This window comes from Chiloscyllium punctatum, chromosome 19, assembly GCF_047496795.1.
Source record: "Chiloscyllium punctatum isolate Juve2018m chromosome 19, sChiPun1.3, whole genome shotgun sequence".
Lineage (NCBI taxonomy): Eukaryota > Metazoa > Chordata > Chondrichthyes > Orectolobiformes > Hemiscylliidae > Chiloscyllium > Chiloscyllium punctatum.
In genome coordinates this window covers 44,455,360-44,470,750 of record NC_092757.1, presented here as the reverse complement: position 1 = coordinate 44,470,750, position 15,391 = coordinate 44,455,360, and the positions used below count along the sequence as shown (strand labels likewise).

General features: G+C 44.2%; 1 non-coding gene across 1 annotated transcript; it reads left to right on the top strand.

The window, feature by feature from the left end:
• Window positions 1-6,866: 6,866 nt before the first annotated feature.
• LOC140491704 (5S ribosomal RNA) lies at window positions 6,867-6,985 on the top strand. Its single transcript, XR_011963376.1, has one exon. It is a non-coding gene; the product is annotated as a 5S ribosomal RNA (ribosomal RNA).
• Window positions 6,986-15,391: the final 8,406 nt, after the last annotated feature.

Sequence of the window (15,391 nt, the reverse complement as noted above, 5' to 3'; positions counted from 1 at the left end):
CAGAAAGTGTTTGTAAAGAGAGAGGATGAGAGACAGAAACAGAAGGTGAAAATGATGGTAGCTGCGGTTGATGAGATAGTTAAGAAAAGAATGGAACCGATAGTGACCAACCGGAGCGGTGCGTGGCAGCATGTCGGACAGAGAGGACAAGGGGGAGCGTTTGATAGAGGGTTCGAGCGACAGGGGCAGAGCTGGAGGTCTCCACAGGCAGGATGCTATTATTGCGGAAAGATAGGGCACTTTAAGCGGGCGTGTCCTGCTCTGAAAAGGGAAGAGAGGGCAATTCCGCTTATGAATTTTGATGAAGAATAGGGGTGTCAGGGGTTCCTGCCCCCGGGGGCCCACCAGGAACCCTTGATAAACCTGAAGGTGGGACCCTGTGGGGAAGAGGAAGTCTTCCTAGTAGATACGGGGGCAGCACGATCATCGCTGAATTTTAAACCAAAGAAAGTAGGAATGTCAACACAGTCAATTACTGTGTCAGGGGTTAAAGGGGAGGGGTTTACTGTTGCAGTAGTTGAACCTATGATGATAGAAGGTCCTAAGGCTAGGGTCACAGGGGAACTGCTGTATATCCCTGATATAGGAAGTAACTTATTAGGGAGAGATTTAATTATCCTCTTAGGACTGGGGATTGGAATTCAGGAAAAAGAATTAGTTGTAGAAAGGCAATGTTGACAAAGGATGTGGAGAGAGAGATAGACCCTATTGTATGGGCTAGAGAAGGGAATCGTGGAAAACTACAGATCCCTCCCCTTGAAGTAAATTTTTAAAAAAAGGAAAAGGGGACGTTGTCTGTGAGCGACAATATCCCATTTCCACAGAAGGTAAACGAGGACTGCAGCCAGTAATTGAAGGATTGATTAGAGATGGACTGTTGGAGCCATGTATGTCTCCTTATAATACCCCAATCCTACCAGTGCGGAAATCCGATGGAACTTATCGATTGGGGCAGGATTTGAGAACATTAAATCGAATAGTACAGATCAGGCACCCAGTGGTACCAAACCCCTATACCTTATTAAGTGAGATCCCTCATGACCACAAATGGTTTAGTGTGATAGATTTAAAGGATGCCTTTTGGGCTTGTCCCTTGGCAGAGGAAGGTAGGAATTTGTTTGCCTTTGAATGGGAAGACCCTAAGACAGGACAGCAACAGCAATACCGGTGTACTGGGCTTCCCCAGGGGTTTACAGAATCCCCGAATTTATTTGGACAGATGTGAGAACAAATATTGGAGAAATTTAGCAGCCCCAAGGGAACTACCCTGTTGCAGTATGTAGACGACCTTTTAGTAACAGGAAAAAGAAGAGAAAGAGTAGTAGAAGCCACTAACAAATTATTGAATTTCCTGGGTCAGCAGGGACTGCGAGTATCTAAAAACAAACTACTATATGTGGAGCAAGAAGTGAAATACTTGGGACATTTAGTTAGTGATGGAAAGGGAAAGATAAGCCCAGAACGGATAGAGGGAATAGTGGGGATGTCACTGCCCAGGACTAAACGGGAGTTACGCAAATGTTTGGGTCTAACAGGTTATTGCAGATTGTGGATTGATTCCTATGCACAGAAGACTAAGAAATTATATCTCAAACTATTAGAGGGGGAACCAAAATGTCTACGTTGGGATGATGAGGAAAAAGAACTAGTTGAGAAACTCAAAAGAGATCTGACCCATGCCCCCGTGTTAGCCTTACCTTCTCTAGATAAACCTTTCCACCTCTTTGCTACCGTGGATAAGGGAGCGGCTTTGGGAGTATTGACCCAGAGGTGGGGAGGAATGAGACAACCAGTAGCATATCTTTCGAAGCTACTGGATCCAGTATCCCGGGAGTGGCCTGAGTGTGTGCAGACTGTGGCTGCCACTGCACTGTTGGTGGAGGAAAGCAGAAAGATTACATTTGGGGGAGCCCTAATAGTAAGCACCCCACACCAAGTGAGAACAATCCTAAACCAAAAAGCTGGGCGATGGTTGACAGACTCGCGGATTCTGAAATACGAGGCAATATTAATAGAAAAGGATGATCTAGTGTTGGTCACTGACAATTGTTTAAATTCAGCTGCCTTTCATTGGAAAGGGGAAGGAGACTCTCCTCAGAATCCAGGGCACGACTGCCTTGACATTATACAATACCAAACTAAGGTCCGCATGGACCTGAGAGATGTTCCACTTCATGCAGGGGCTAGACCTTTTTATAGACGGATCATCCCGGGTGACTGAAGGGAAAAGACATAATGGTTATGCAGTCGTAGTTGGGACAAACAGTGGTGTGGTGCAGGCAGGACGGTTGCCAAATGGGTGGTCAGCTCAGACTTGTGAACTCTATGCATTGGAAAGAGCCCTTAGGGCATTGGAGAATAAAGAGGGAACAGTATACATTGACTCTAAATATGCATTTGGTGTTGTGCACACTTTCGGCAAGATACGGCAGGAATGACGGCTGATCAATAGCCGAGGGAAAGAATTAGTACATGAAGAATTGATTAAACGAGTCTTGGAGTCCCTATTACTTCCCTGAGAAATAGCAGGAGTGCATGTAAATGGTCATCAGAAAGGAAATGAACTAGAAGTTGGGGGAAATAGATTAGCCGATGAAGTGGCTAAGGAAGCAGCCCTGAACCCACAAGAAGTGGTGATCCATTCCCTAGTACCTACTGTCCCAAGTCCTAGGGAAGCTCCTATATTTACTGAAAGCGAAGAAAATGAATTGAGAGATTTAGGGGCTGTAAAAACAGCAGACGGGCATTGGAGGTTACCTGATGGAAGGGAAATGTTAAACAAAAAGATGATGCGAGAGATTATGGCTGTCCTACACCAAGGCAGCCATTGGGGAGTACAAGCAATGTGTGATTTAGTTCTTAGGGAATATGGATGTAAAGGAATATATACAATTGCTAAACAAATATGTGAGGGATGTATAATATGCAGAAAGGTAAATAAGAAAGTCTTGAGAAAACAGACCCCGGGAGGAAGAGACCCAGGATTGAGACCTTTCCAGAGTATACAAGTAGATTATACTGAACTCCCCAGGGTAGGGAGACTAAAATATATGCTAGTCATAGTAGATCATCCATCTGGTTGGGTTGAGGCATACCCCTGAGCTACCGCCACTGTGAGTGGAGTGTCGAAAACAATATTGGAGCACATAATTCCCTGATATGGGCTCGTGAACCATATTGATTCCGACCAAGGAACTCACTTTACCCCCTGTAACACTTTAGAGGTAATGAAAGGGTTGGGAATTTCCTGGGAGTTCCATACTCCGTGGCACCTGCCATCATCGGGAAGGGTTGAGAGAATGAACCAAACACTCAAACGACAGCTCTCTAAATTGATAATAGAAACCAGACTCCCTTGGACCAAATGTTGACCTATAGCTCTCTTGTGAGTACGAACAGCCCCAAGGAAAGACTTGGGACTATCCCCCTATGAAATCTTATTTGGATTACCTTACTTGGGAACGAATGGAGAATTGCCAATTCCCGAAACTAAAGAGTTGTTCTTAAAGAAGTATATACTGGGCTTGTCCTCCTCTTTGTCTTTCCTCAGGAAACAGGGTTTATTGGCACAGACTCCACCCCTTGAATTCACAGTTCATCCCATCCAGCCGGGCGATTGAATCTTAGGAAAATCATGGACAGAGACTAAATTACAGCCGGACTGGGAAGGGCCGTACCAGGCTCTTTTGACGACCGAAACGGCAATAAGGACGGTGGGGAAAGGCTGGACTCGCTACACTCGGATCAAAGGGCCAGTGGAATCTCCAGTTGAGGAAGAAGTCTGGACAGCCGAATCAATGCAAGATCCGCTGAAACTCAGACTAAAGAGACTTTGAGTAACTAATTATACAGTGGCGACGCGAGCGCGGGATTATTTCTGTAGGATTGTATATTAAGTCTTTTTTTGTGCTTCAGCATGATGTTTAGAATACTGGGGATGCTGCTAGAATTATGATGCTAGCCCTTTTAGTATTGGGATTTCGTCAAATATCAATTTCATATGTATTATTAACGGTTCCTGAATCTGATAATCCACAAGTAATAGACGCTGATGTATGCAGCTTAGTAAATTGTGGGGATGTAGATAATCAGAGACAGTACCGCAGCTCTGAGATACATCTAAAGTCCTATGGGGATGGCCTTGGGGACGGTACTTGGTATAATGGTCTCGTCACAGTACAACGGGCCCCCTACCGACCAGCTCGTGATTGTCCTGATAAAAAGTGTAACCCAATATACCTAACGATAAGGAAAACCACATGGCACGAAACAATCCTGGGGGGGGGCACCTATGAGATACAATGAAATGAAACGTTTGGGATAGAATTGAAAGCAAATGGGAAGGATTTCTTGGGCTATTGTTTTCGAATTAGCGTAGGACAGGGAGAACAGGTACAACTACTGGGTAAGAAGATACAATCTTTCACCCCTCCCGATGATCCTAAAGTAGTAAAATTTATGGAGGTAAAGGACTTGAAACAGACCATTGAAATAGAAACTGGGTACGGGGATCCAAATGCCTGGGTTGAATGGGTCAAGTATACTGTGAAAAGTCTGAACAAAAGCAATTGCTCTGCATGTGCCTCCGGTCGGCCAGTGGCCCAGGTGGTTCCCTTTCCGCTCGGGTGGAAGGGGGACAGGAAGGGCATGAAATGTATGATAGCCCTGTATCAGGATGAGACTGCATGGAATGATAGGAATTGTACCTCCCTATCTCTGATGTTCACTCCCTTGGAGAAGAAAGATGCAAAAGTTCCCCCCCTGTTTTCTGCCGCAGTTGGAAATCACACCTCGCGTGTGTGTAGACGAGGTACAAGTCGGTCGAATGATTTGGGTGAGCTGAAATTATGTACAGAGATTAAGAATGTTACCGAAACGGAGAAGGGAAGGAACTACTCAGCACTAAAGGTTCCCCGAGCGGATCTGTGGTGGGACTGTGGAGGCAAAATATTGAGACCCATCCTATCTCCAGATTGGAGAGGGATATGTGCAATTGTACAATTGGCAATTCCATTTACCCTGGCATTTGAGAAGGAAAAGATAGGGGGGAAAAAGGGAAGGGGTAAGAGATTACTGTTAGACACTTCTTTCGATGACAGGATTTATCTCGTTTCGGTAGGAGTCCCTAGGGGGGTACCTGATGAATCCAAGGGTCGTAACCAGATTGCAGCAGGCTTTGAGTCAGCTCTCTTCTGGTGGGTAACTATTAATAAAAATGTAGATTGGATAAATTACATTTTCTATAATCAACAGCGATTTATAAATTATACAAGAGATGCGGTTAAAGGAATATCAGACCAGCTTGATGCGACAAGTAGGATGGTATGGGAAAATAGAATGGCCCTTGATAGGGTTTTAGCAGAAAAAGGGTGTGTGTGTGTGTGTGATGTTAGGAGGAAGTTGTTGTACCTTTATTCCTAATAACACTGCACCTGATGGTTCAATTACTCGGGCCTTAAGAGGATTGACTACCTTAGCAGAGGAATTGGCTGAGAATCCAGGAGTAGACACATCTCTCACAGGATGGCTCGAGTCCTGGATTGGAAGGTAGAAGGGGATTGTGGTTTCTATCCTTCCTTCCCTGATAGTAGTAGTCGGGGTATTGGTGGCCATTGGCTGTTTTATCATACCCTGTATACGAGGGCCTACCCAAAGACTGATTGAAACAGCCTTGATGAAACAGGTGCCCCTAAAAGAAAAATGCAGAAGATAACAAATGGTAATTAAAGAAAAGGGGGAAATTGTGGGATATAGGTAAATTAATGTTACTTCTGCAATTCTGCAATTCCATTTTACAAAGTAAAATGAACTCACACCAGTGTGTAATTGTTTTAGCTACGAGCTGAGTCAACAAGAATGGAAACGATGTGGAGGAAATATATAATTGTTTTTGTATTATCTAAAATTGTATGTTAGAATGAGACATGCCAGTAAAACAATGGTAGACATTACGGGCAAATAGATAAGATGTTGTGAGGGGATGAAGTTAAGCTAGATACGCCTGTACAAACAGTAGGTATAAACATCTGCTTCCCACTTTTACAAAAACACAGGAACAAACCCCAATTAAAAGGGTCAAAGGGATCGGAACAGCCTCGGGAAAGGCACAGATGAAGGGGGTAGATAATGATGAAGAAAGAATATGCCTAACAATGACCTACAGCAGGATGAGGTCAAACAGGCTTGTGAGGCCAGGAATAAGCATTTTGTCACAGACAAGGCCGGATAAGGCAAGAGATACACAGGGGTAATGGGGGTCGGTCTTAGGGAAGTGGAAGATGTAAGCAGGGGAGGAGCAATGTAAAACAAAAGACATCAAATCATACATAATATTTATATGAATTGAACTTGGTGTGTATGTCCTCTACCTTATAGGCACTGGACATCTCACCCACTTGCAAGTGTAAAAGAAAGGACACTGCTGATTCAGATTTTGTCTCAGACTGCAATTATTGAGGTGTGTGAGCTTTGTTTCTCAAAGTACGAAGGGCCAGAGGCTTGTACATGAAGTTGGGCAAGAGCTGAGCCATGATGTTTGAATGGAGGCAGAGGTTGTAGGGGCTAAACAGCGTTGTGGTGTGTGTATGTTGCTGTGGTTATAATTTGGAAAGGAGTTTATTTGTGAAGCAGTTTGGATGGGCATGTAATGAAATGGAGTGGAGTGAGTGTGAAAGAGTTGATCCTGTTGTGTAATAAACGTGTGTGTGTGTGTGTCTAGGGTGAAGTAGAGGAACTGAAGATGGAGATGGGAGAATAGAAAGGCAAAGGAAAAAGAAATGTTTTGGTGCAGTATGATTGAATGGCAAAATGTTGTTGTAAATGCAGCAGTGTGTGCCTTTAAGGAAGCAGAAATGGAAGCAGTCTGTGCCTACGGCCATACTAGTCTGAAAACGCCCGATCTCGTCTGATCTCGGAAGCTAAGCAGACTCAGGCCTGGTTAGTACTTGGATGGGAGACCGCCTGGGAATACCAGGTGCAGTAGGCTTTTGCAGCCACCAGAGGTTGCTCACAGCTTCGCACTCTCACACTCCCATTCATCAAGCAACGTCCTTTTAACTACTCACTCAGTCTCTCGGTCTCACTTTTTCTTGCCCAATTTCATTGTTCAGCTTCTTCCCCCAATACACAAACACATCATTACTGCTTGAGATTGGAGCAAACGCACCAGGAACACCAAAGCAGCAAGTATTTTATTGAAGAGCACAAACCGTGGTTTTTATTAAGTGATGCCTCACTTTCGATGATCACACTTCCCTGATCGCTGTCAGCGTTCCCCTGTTTTCTAACAATCGTCTAACTAGTGGTGTGGATAGGGTCTGAAAGCAACAACGTTGTGGTGAGGGCTTGTCAGGTGAAGGGTGTTTTACAATATCTGCACTCACCGGTCGTGTTCATACAACGGTGGATCGATATGGTTACGGCAGGAAGAATGGGTCAGCAAACACAGCAAGTTCAATCATTGTCATGATTATTATTACACATCAGCAGCAAATAATAAGATAAGTGTAAAGAGTGAGTATTTAAAATGCCAGGTACAAAAATCAAGGCTTATTCTCTAACAGCCGAAGCCTTCACAAACAGATCGGCCTAATAATGGCACAAATGGTGATGAATATTTCGATCTAATTGACATCACTGTGCCTTAGTTACAAGTTGACCAAGGTAGAGAAATAACATTTCCAGAGTGCAGACTATTAGCAATAGTAAGGTGGGATTTGGAAAGAGGAGTAGCCCCTGACATTTAAGGATGACAGAAGGACGTTAGTGAGTAAGGATATTACTTTGGAAATCTTAACCGTGCACTAAGATAATCATACCATTTGAAGACACTGTCAAGATGCTTTGAGGAATGGGAACTCCTGTTGGACTAAATGCAAGAGAATGTTGTGTTCATTAACAGTCGGGTGGATAAAGGCAGAAGCAATAGGTTCCCATGACTTGGATTTTCAGACTGTATTTCCTATAATTTGAGACTGAGATGAGGTGAACTTTTGACAGTTATTGTGTTGTTAATCTTTAGAATGATATTCTCCAGAGTGTGGTGTGGGTTCTACTGTTGGGGATACTTCAGTGTCAGTGTATGGGGTTTTGATATCTCAGGGAATTCTGAAAGGGAGGTGCAGTTGAGGTGGATCGATGGTCATCAGTTTGAATGGTGGAGCTCTCTGGTGTGAGATATTGACCGCGGAGAGTGTGCTGCAGATTGAGCAAAGCAAAAGGTGGTCTCCAGAAGGATAATTGTGAAGACCGAAGTTATAGGATAGTGGTATAGGACGGATATGGAAAATGGCAGAGGTGGTGGAGTAGCCTCCATGATGAGAAACAAAATTCTGTCAATGATGAGGGAGGACATAATGAAGGAAACGCATTCAGTGGAGACCGTGTGGGTGGAACTGAGGAATAGTCAAAATCCTAAAATTGTAATAGGTGTTATGTACAGACCGCCTGGTAGCAGCTCTGAAGTCCTGGATGGTAAAAATGCACAAAACTCGGCAATATGTAACAAAGTAAAAACAATGACTGCAGATGCTGAAAACCAAATACTGGATTAGTGGTGCTGGAAGAGCACAGCAGTTCAGGCAGCACCCAATATGGAACAAAGCCAGAGTGCTACTCATGAGGGATTTTAACGTGAACACAGATTTAGAGGTAGTCAAGCATTTGTCAGAAAGGTAGTGCATGTCTGGTGTATTGCCGGTACTGTTTCTCACTGCATTATGTCCTATATGCTTCATGTGGACAAGCAGTATTGGGTTTATTAATGAGTAATGACTTGGAATTAATGAGTGAGCTAGTTGTGCGTGGCCACTTATCATAGAGCGATGATAGCACGATCAAGTTCAAGGCAGTGTTTGAAAGCACAAAGCATGTATCTGCTGTATTCGGTAACGAACCGGGACAAGTGATGGGCTTGTTAGTGGGTGAACATTTTGGTGATGGTGACCACAATTCTGTGACTTTCACCTTGGTTATGGAGAGAGATAGGTGCGTGCAACAGGGTAGGTTTTACAACTGGGGGAAGGGTAAATACGATGTTGTAAGACAGGATCTGAGGAGCATAAGTTGTGGGCATAGGATGTTAGGGAAGGATGTCGTGGAAATGTGGAACTTTTTTAAGGAACAGATATGACATGTCCTTGATATGTATGTACCTGTCAGGCAGGAAAGAGATGGTCGTGTGAGGGATCCTTGGTTGACGAGGGAGGTTGAATGTCTTGTAAGGAGGAAGAAGGAGGCTTACATAAGGTTGAGGAAACGAGGTTCAGAGAGCGTTGGAAGGATACAGGATAGCCAGGCGGGAGCTGAAGAAAGGGATTAGGAGAGCCAAGAGAGGGCATGAAAAGTCTTTGGCGGGTAGGATCAAGGATAACCCCAAGGCCTTTTATGCGTATGTGAGAAACATGAGAATGGCGAGAACGAGGGTAGGTCCGATCAAGGACAGTAGTGGGAGACTGTGTATTGAGTCGGAAGAGATACGAGAGGTCTTGAATGAGGACTTTTCTTCAGTATTTACAAACGAGAGGGACCTTATTGTTGAAGAGGAGAGTGTGAAATTGACTGGTAAGCTAGAAGAGATACTTGTTAGGAAGGAAGATGTGTTGGGCGTTTTGAACAACTTCAGGATAGACAAGTCCCCGGGCCTGACGGGATATATCCTAGGATTATGTGGGAAGCAAGAGAGGATATTGCAGAGCTGTTGGCAATGATCTTTTCGTCTTCGCTGTCAACGGGGGTGGTACCAGGGAACTGGAGAGTGGTGAATGTTGTGCCCTTGTTCAAAAAAGGGAATAGAGATAACCCTGGGAATTATAGGCCAATTAGGCTTACTTCAGTGCTAGGCAAAGTAATGGAAAGGGTACTGAAGGATAGGATTTATGAGTATCTGGAAAGACACTGCTTGATTAGGGACAGCCAGCACGGATTTGTGAAGGGTAGGTCTTGAGGAGGTGACCAAGCATGTGGATGAGGGTAGAGCAGTGGATGTAGTGTACATGGATTTTAGTAAAGCATTTGATAATGTTCCCCATGGTAGGCTTATGCGGAAAGTCAGGAGGCATGATATAGGGAAATTTGACCAGTTGGATAGAGAACTGGCTAACAAGTCAAAGTCAGAGAGTGGTGGTAGATGGTAAATATTCAGCCTGGAGCCTAGTTACAAGTGGAGTTCCGCGGGGATCAGTTCTGGGTCCTCTGCTGTTTGTAATTTTTATTAATGACTTGGAAGAGGGAGTCGAACGGTAGGTCAATAAATTTGCAGATGATACAAAGATTGGTGGAGTTGTGGATAGTGAGGAGGGCTGTTGTCGACTGCAAAGGGACTTAGATATGATGCAGAGCTGGGCTGAGGAGTGGCAGATGGAGTTCAACCCTGTCAAGTGTGAGGTTGTCCATTTTGGAAGGACAAATAAGAATGCGGCATATAGGGTTAACGGTAGGGTTCTTAGTAAGGTGGAGGAACAGAGGGATCTTGGGGTCTATGTTCATAGATCTTTGAAAGTTGCCAATCAGGTGGATAGAGCTTGTAAGAAGGCCTATGGTGTATTAGCGTTCATTAGCAGAGGGAGTGAGTTCAAGAGTCGTGAAGTGATGTTGCAGCTGTACAGGACCTTGGTTAGGCCACATTTGGAGTACTGTGTGCAGTTCTGGTTGCCACACTTTAGGAAAGATGTGGAAGCTTTGGAGAGAGTGCAGAGAAGACTTACCAGGATGTTGCCTGGAATGGAGAATAGGTCGTACGAGGATAGGTTGAGAGTGCTAGGCCTTTTCTCATTGGAACGGCGAAGGATGAGGGGTGACTTGATAGAGGGTTATACGATGATCAGAGGAATAGATAGAGTAGACAGTCAGAGACTTTTCCCCCAGGTACAACAGAGTGTTACAAGGGGACATATATTTAAGGTGAAGGGTGGAAGGTATAGGGGGGATGTCAGGGGTAGGTTCTTTACCCAGTGAGTGGTGGGGGCATGGAATGCGCTGCCTGTGGGAGTGGCAGAGTCAGAATCATTTGTGACCTTTAAGCAGCAATTGGATAGGTGCTTAAGCTAGGACAAATGTTCGGCACAACATCATGGGCCGAAGGGCCTGTTCTGTGCTGTGTTGTTCTATGTTCTATGCTGCTGGAGTTGGAGAGTTCGGTAAAGCCGCCTTGACCGCGATGAGACAGAGACCGTCCACAATAAGGTTGGAAAATCTGCTGATGGCTAAAAGAACTGAAGATGACGGGAGGATGTTTAAAGAAACATTGAAGACAATAGGAAACCAGTTGATACCCCTGAGAGGGAAAGCTCTGCTTCACAGAAGAAAACAGTCATGGACAAAAATATCAGCATAGATCCTGCTGATTGGGAAAGATCCAGAGAGCAGGAAAGACACAAAGCAGTGTAAAAGAGCTCCCAAAAGGAATTTTGATCGGAATCTTTCCAGGGACATCAAAATCGAGAAGAAATGTTCCGCTGCCCTAAAGGGAAAGCGGGTGGTCAGGAGAAGGTGGGGACATTGTAAATGGTCGAGATGTTCCATCATTCCCCTTACCTCGGTATTTTCAGGAGAAAAGGAGGATAGCTTGCCAGAAGTCCCGGTGAAATGAAAAGTGGATCGGGAAAAGCAACCGAATAAAATGAAGGTGAATAAAACATCGATAATGAGGAAATGACTGGAATCAAAGGGTGACAAATGCCTGGGATTAGGCGGGTTCCATCAGTGGGTGTTAAAACAAATCGACAAGCGCCTCATAGAAGCCCGAACTGTAATCGTTCAGAATTCCCGAGATCCAGGAGTCGTCCTTCCGGATTGGATTGTTGCACGTGTCAGTCGCGCTTTTTAAGAGAGGAGAACCCGGAAAACTCGGGAATTGCAGAGCATGGAGCTTAGCACCTATGGCAGGGAATTTGTTGGAGTCTATAATCAAGGCTGGGATAAGTGAGCACCTCAAATTGTTGAGTTAACCAGGGAGAGCCACATGACAGGTAGGTCGTGCCTGATAAATTCATTGCAGAGGGTTTGAAGAGGGGACGAAGGTAGCTGTCAGGGAATAATGTCCATAGATGTTGTTTACATGGACTTCCAGAAAGCATTTGACAAAGTCCACTTAAGTAGGTAAAAGCCAAGAGAATTGAGGGCAAATTCCTGACAGGGCTCGGAGATTGTTTGAGTGGCAGGTGACAGAAAGTAGAGATATTGGGTAGGTAGTCAATTGGCAGGATGTAACCAGTTATGTCTCACACGGACTTGTGTTAGGGCCTCAATTATTGATGTTATTTGTTGAGGGAATGGATAATGGCACAGGAGGTCATATCATAATTTGTGGCTGCATAAGTTAGGCTGCATTGTAGACTGTGTAGATGACAGCATAAAATTGCAAGGGGATATTGATAGATTAAGTCAATAAGCAAAACTGTGGCAAATGCATTTGAATGAAAGCAATAGTGAGGCTATCCATTTTTGGATCAAGAAGGGACAGATCAAGGTATTTTTCTGAATGGTATGAAGTGCATGTCCAAGGAAACTTGGGGTTTCAGGTCACGGACACATACAGAAAATAATCCAGAAAGCGAACAGATTGCTGTCCTTTTTAAGTAGAGGACTGGAGTAGAAGGATGCCGAAGTTATGCTGCAGTTCTACAAAACCCTGGTTAGATAGACCCCACTTGGAGTACTGTGAGCGGATCTGGGCCGCAAACCTTCTGAAAGGAGTAGAATATTGATTGACAAGAATGATACCTGGACTTGCATGGTTAAGATGGAAGGAGAGATCATATCATTTAGGCCTGTGGTCTGTAGAATTGAGAATGTTAATGGGTGGTGTGATGAAAGTCTTGGAGACATGAATAGGAAAAGAGAAGGTGGATAACGATAAACGATTTCTACTGGTTGGGGATTGTAGAATGAAGGAACATAACGTGAGACTTAGGGCCACAGGGTTGCGTAGAGATGTGAGGAAGCAGTCGTGCACACATCGGAGGGTGAATTTTAGCTATCATTTTCTGTCAAAGTGCAGTGGATGCTGGATGTGTTGTTCTATTGAAATGTGAGGGAGATAAATGTTTGTGAAGCAAAGGTACTGTGGGATATAGGTAAATTAATGTTTCTTCTGCAATTCCATTTTACAAAGTAAAATGAACTCACACCGGTGTGTCATTGTTTTAGCCACAAGCTGAGTTAACAAGAATGGAAACGATGTGGAGGAAATATATAATTGTTTTTGTATTAGCTAAAATTGAATGTTAGAATGAGATGTGCCAATAAAACAATGGTAGACATTACAGGCAAATAGATAAGATGTTGTGAGGGGATGAAGTTAAGCTAGATACGCATGTACAAACAGTAGGTATAAACATCTGCTTCCCACTTTTACAAAGCACAGGAACAAACCCCAATTAAAAGGGTCATATGGATCAGAACGGCCTCGGGAAAGGCACAGATGACGGGGGATAGATAATGATGAAGAAAGAATATGCCTAACAATGACCTACAGCAGGATGAGGTCAAACAGCCTTGTGAGGCCAGGAAAAAGCATTTTGTGACAGACAAGGCCGGATAAGGCAAGAGATAAACAGGGGTAATGGGGTTGGTCTGAGGGAAGTGGACGATGTAAGCAGGGGAGGAGCAATGTAAAACAAAAGACATCAAATCATATAAATATTATGTATGAATTGAACTTGGTGTGTATGTCCTCTACCTTATAGGCAGTGGATATCTCACCCACTTGCAAGTGTAAAATAAAGGACACTGCTGATTCAGATTTTGTCTCTGACTGCAATTATTGAGGTGTGTGAGCTTTGTTTCTCACAATTGGGGGCTGTCCGGGATTTTCTTCCATCACCGGGGGGAGTGGCTGGCCTTGGACACTGGGAAGACGCATCCCGTTCCCCATTGAGGAGCGGTCTCGTGTCCTGGTTTGGTCTGCTCCCTTGGCAGACTGGTACGAATCCCACAAGAGAGACATCTGAATCAGACAGGGATAGGCGTTCGATAGAAAATACGGCGACAAGGGGCCAGGCAACTCTGTGCACAGACCAAGGTAAGAAACCTGACTTTTAAGTATTGCCTTGGTGGCCGGGATTGAGTTTTAGTAGTTAATAAGGGACTAATGAAGGAACTCAATATGGGTTGTGCCGTGGGTAAGGAAAAAGCCTCCGGGAAAACAAAAGAAGGAAAAAGCAATGGAAATGGAGGCGGGGTCCCTTACAACATACCTCCAGAAAGTCCTTTGGGGAGGATGTTGTGGAATTGGCAAAATAATACTTGTACAGGGGAAAAAGATGATTAAATATTGTTGCTTCGTATGGACAATTCTTCGTCCCGCCTCTTCTGGACAAAATACAGGTCGGACAAAGACTGGGTTTGTAAATATCTGAATTTATTTGTCAATGAGTGTGAGAGAGAGCGAGAGAGAGAGAGAGAGAGAGAGAGAGAGAGAGAGAGAGAAAGAAAAGAGCTGTATACTGAATAAATGAACGTAAATATATAAATATATTTACAAGTTTGGAACAGGCTTTAAAGTTAGTCAAGCATGAATTGATGAATTGGTGTTTGAAGTTATGGGGAGCTAGAAATACTGCAATATTTCTTTAAAAAAGAAAAAGGGGAAGAACGTAATGACTTATCCCCTTCGGGAGGTACCAATAGGGGACAAAGAGATTGGGTTTGTAAGTGTCCCCCTCAGCAGTGGGGAGGTCAGAACATTTAAAAAAGAAATGAAGGTCCAGGTTGAGGATCCGGTAGGGTTGTCTGAACAAATTGATCAATTTTTGGGGCCCAGTCTGTGTCCCTGGGCTGAGTTGATGTCTATTTTGAATATATTATTTACTGGGGAAGAAAGGGGACTTGTATGGGGAGCAGCCATTAAAATATGGGACAGGGAACACCCCATTGGAGATGGGGATGCTGGACAGGGAGAGGTGAAGTTTCCCCTCAGAGACCCCCAGTGGGAAAATCAAAACCCGGAGCATAGAGAAGAAATGAGGGAATTGAAAGACCTGGTTCTAAAAGGAAGAAGAGAGGCAGTTCCGAAGTCACAGAATTTGACTAAAGCCTTTGAAGTTAGACAGGAGAAAGGTGAGACTCCCTCAGCTTTCTTGCAAAGATTAAGAGACTCAATGCGGAAATATTCTGGAATGAACCCTGAGGACCCAGTGACACAGGGTCTTTTGAAAGTACATTTTGTGACAAAGGAATGGCCAGACATACAGAGAAAGATACAGAAGATAGAAGGGTGGAGTGAAAAGCCATTAGATGAATTGTTAAGAGAGGCACAGAAGGTGTTTGTAAAGAGAGAGGATGAGAGACAGAAACAGAAGGTGAAAATGATGGTAGCTGCGGTTGATGAGGTAGTTAAGAAAAGAATGGAACCGATAGTGACCAACCGGAGCGGTGCATGGCAGCATGTCGG